Below are 4,789 nucleotides of genomic sequence, written 5' to 3' on the forward strand. Positions count from 1 at the left end.
CAACTATTTCAACGCTTTCCTTTGTTTTTTTTTTTTTTTTTTTTTTTTTTTTTTTGCATTTGCTTCTAGTTTTTGGACCTATTTCCAGTCGATTTTGGCTAAGTTTTAATTATTCTTGCATAGTAATTTACTAGAACATTAGCCAACTTTTATATTTAGTTTTTTTTTTTTTTTTGTAATTATCTATATTTCTCTAATCCCAAAATTGAAAATACAGTCAACGATTAGAGTGATGTATCATAATTTTGATATCAAAGTTCTAATCCAAAGATCTAAATTCCTATAACATAGAGGTCCTACTCCATAGTCAATTTCTAATCTTAGATTAACATCATATTAATTCTTGAAATTTTATTTTTTAGTTTAAAACATACGCTATTCGATATGGGATCTAAAAAAAATGCATGGGATTTACACCGTTGACGAAGAAGAAGGTTTGAGAACAAGACTTTACTGCACTGGGGTCCTTTCATGTCGATCTATTCTCCCTTGTGTTGAAATATTGTGGCTCGTGACCCACACATGGCCAGTCAACTATTCTAAATCTTGCGACAAATGATTTTGTGATAAATGGAAATGTAAAATATTTACATAAATATGAGAATCAGTATTTGGTTTACACACCCTTGGAAAGAATGCTTCATTCTCCTCAAACCAATGAGGGATCTCAGTAGATAATATCTACTAGTGTTGGGAGGCTTGGGTTGAAAGTATCATTAGCTTACCCATCAATGATAAGAACTTCGTAGATTTAAACATTTCAAAGTTAAGTCATGGAAGAAAACTACCATTGTGGATATCAATTGAACTCACTAGAGTTTTAGAAGTGTGAAAACATGATTTTTAAAACTTCAAATTTTGAGAATGTATCAAAGTTCCAGTTAGTTCTCTTACACGCCACGTCACAAAACCAAGTTGATTGAAAATTTCTACTAGGGAGAAGAACAAACATCGTTATAAGTTACGCTTCATGCCCATCACTAGAAGAAGGGCTTGACGACCTCCGACCTTGTGGTTAACAGCCACACGCTCTAACCAACTGACCTATTCCAGCCAATCATTTGTTACAATCCAAGTCCACCACTAGTTGATATTGAATGGTTTCGTTCGTTACGTATCGCTGTCAGCCTCACATTTTTAAACCGTATCTAATAAGGAGAGGTTTTTAGACCCTTGTAAGAAATGTTCCTTCACCTCTCCAATCGACGTGTGATCTACTTATCCAACCCTTCTGAGAGCCAAGCGTCCTCACTCGCATATCGCTTAGTGATTAGTTCTGATATCATTTGTAATAGTCCAAGCGCACTGCCCATTAGATATTGGCATCAGCCTCACAGTTTACACACCCATATAAAGAATGTTTCATACCCTCTCAAACCAATGCGGGAGTGGATAATATCTACTATCGTTGTGGGCTTGGGTCAAAAGCATCATTAGTTTATCAAATGATAATAAGATAAGAAATTTGTAGATTTTAACTTTTCAAAGTGATATGGAATCAACCGAAGGGAAAGTATGGAACCTCGTTTCTAAACTCGTGATTCGAATATCAAATGTATAATAAGAAATTTGTAGATTTTAACTTTTCAAAGTGATATGGAATCAACCGAAGGGAAAGTATGGAACCTCGTTTCTAAACTCGTGATTCGAATATTAAATGATAATAAGAAATTTGTAGATTTTAACTTTTCGAAGTGATATGGAATCAACAGAAGGGAAAGTATGGAACCTTGTTTCTAAACTCGTGATTCGAATCACTCCACAAGAGTTTTGATCAAATACCGCTTGAATAACTCTAGCATGCTCTCATCAAAGCATTCTTTTTTTAATTCCAAAATGTGATGTCTAGAAAAGAAGGCTTACAGAGCGTTTACAAAAAAGCTATTATTTTTTTAATTAAAAAATGTCTCTAATCAAAGAAAAGAAGGCTTATATAGCCTTTACAGTAACGAAGACTTATATAGCCTTTACACAAAAGAAGTTAATGGTGGGTTACAATCTAACCTTTAACTCCTGTATTAAAAATTAGTTTAAATATGACCAACAAATATTTAAATTATAATTAAATGGGGCAAGGAATGAAATGTGCTTATTAGACACATAAATATTGCTTATTAGTCAAATATTTAAATTATATTTAAATGGTGCACTAAACTAGTTCCTAAATTACTAGTCACATAAATTTCGTGGAGTTCATTAAATGCAACTTAAAATGTATTTAATGCATCTCTTTCTTGACGCTCAATTTTGCACAACATTTTAAGAGAGGTCTCCAACGATTTCTAGACTTTCCTTTGATGAGCTCACCATCGCTTGAATATAAGTGAACAAGGTTTGTTGTAGCTTCTTGGCTCTCGTCCTTGTAATTGGACCTTGAGGTATGGAAATTCCTTGGTCGTGGTTCATATCATTCTCCCTCTCTTGAGAAGGATTCGTCCTCGAATCCCAGCTATCACCTACATCAAAAGGACTCAAATCAACAACATTAAAAGTTGCACTAACACCATACATACCTGGTAAATCAATTTTATAAGCATTGTCATTGATACGTTCAAGAACTTGAAAAGGTCCATCTCCTCATGGTAAAAGCTTAGATTTTCTTTGAGTAGAAAATCTTTCTTTTCGGATATGCACCAAAACCCATTCTCCTAGCTTGAAGATAACAATCTTGCGTCCTTTATTAATTTGGGTGGCAACCTTGGAATTTTGCTTCACAATTTGTTCTTTTACTTGCTTGTGTAGTTTATAAACAAACTCAACCTTGGAATTTGCATCAAAATTCACAAACTCTTATGACGGCATAGGTAACAAGTCAATGGGGGGTTAAAGGATTAAAGCCATAAACAATTTCAAAAGGTTTGCATTTAGTAGTGGTATGAACAACCCTATTGTATACAAATTCTATAAATGACAAACAATCCTCTTAAGTCTTAAGATTCTTATCAATAATAGCCCAAAGCTCAGTAGTCATTGTTCGGTTAACAACTTCAGTTTGAGGATGACAAGTAGTTGAATATACTGGCTCACTTCCTAACTTACCCAATAAAACATGCCAAAAATGGCTTCAAAATTTTACATGGCGAATATGCAACTCATCCCCAATATACATGCGAATTTGATGATAACCCAATTTTAAATTAATCTTAGTAAAAAGACGGCATCCATGCAACTCATCAAGCATATCATCTAATCTAGGAATTTGATGCCTATACTTTATAGTTATCTTGTTTATAGCCCTACAATCAACACACATACACTAAGAACCATCTTTCTTAGGTACAAGAATAACTGGAACAAAACAAGGACTCAAACATTCACGTACATACCCTTTAGCAAGGAGTTCACTTACTTGCCTTTGTATCTCTTCGGCCTCCTTTGGATTAGTCCTGTTGGTTGGTTTGGAATGGGCTCGCTAGGAATGAAGTCAATCTTGTGTTCAATCCCTCTAAGTGGTGGAAAACTACTAGGCATCTCCTCGAAAAAGAAATCTTCAAACTCTTGCAAAAGCACAACAAAATCACTAGGCAAAGAAGGATTCAGTGTGTTAGTAAAGTTACAAGACCCTTTGCACATAAGTACAAGAATAGTCTGGTTAGAGAGCAAAACATTCCTAGCCTCACTTGATCTAACATACAAGCTTATAGATTTGACTTTTCTCTATTTTTTTTTTTTTTTTTTTTTCTCTAGGCTGGGTCCTACTCTTGCTTTTCACTTAAGCTCTTTTTTTCACTTGATTCTTTTTCAATCTTTGCTTTTGCATCCGCCTCTTGCATTTTCTTTTCAAATTTGCAATGATCAATAAGTACATCTTTTGGAGACAATGGAAAAAAAGTAGTTTTTCTACCCTTGTGAGTAAAAGAGTATCGATTTGCATACCCATCATACATTACTCGACGATCAAATTGCCAAGGCCTCCCCAGTAGTAAATCTCCAACATGCATGGATACAACATCACATAAAATATCATCAACATATTTTCCAATATTAAAAGAAACAAGAGCTTGTTGAGTTACCCGTACTTCCCTACGATCACTCAACAATTGAAGCTTGTAGGATCTTGGATGTGGTTGTGTCTTTAAATTTAATCTTGTGACTAGAATGGAACTCACAACATTGGTGCAACTCCCGCTATGAATGACAACACTACAAAGGCACCGAGTTTGAAATAAGTTCTCTCGTTGGTCTAAGTCGTCCTCCTTAATGTGGGTGTTTAGAGCTCGTCGAGTAACCATAGATATATGTGTAGGGTCCTCTTCACTAAACTCCTCACTCTCATCATTTTCCTCATTTATGTAGTCATGTGCCTCGTCATCTGTAACAATTTCTCCCTCCTTAATGGTCATAATTCTTGTATTTGGGCAATCTCTACTCTAGTGTCTACCCCTTGACATCTCCAACACTTTAAATCCCTATTTCGAACATTAGACTTTTCTATTTTTTCTTTCACTGTTCTAGAATTCTCACCTTTCTCAAATTTAGCTTGAGGCTTCTCACGAATCTCTTGATTTCTATGCTTATAATCAATGTTCTTACTATCCTTTTTTCATGTAGAAGTAGAATTGGAATATGTTTTTGTAACACCGAAAAAAGATAAATAGAAATAGAAAAAGAAAAAAAAATAGGAAAAGTCAGGGGAAAATAGGTAAATTTGCCCCGCCAACCACCTAAGTGGTCCAAATGAAACCCCATACAGAGTACTGCAAAAGAGAAATAGTGAGAGAAAGGGGTTGAGAGAACCTAGAGAGAGGAGAAAGGATGAACCGCGGGAAGACTCACCAAAAACTACCGT

The sequence above is a fragment of the Cucurbita pepo genome, chromosome 16 (assembly GCF_057944985.1).
Source record: "Cucurbita pepo subsp. pepo isolate OVF chromosome 16, ASM5794498v1, whole genome shotgun sequence".
NCBI classification, from domain to species: domain Eukaryota; kingdom Viridiplantae; phylum Streptophyta; class Magnoliopsida; order Cucurbitales; family Cucurbitaceae; genus Cucurbita; species Cucurbita pepo.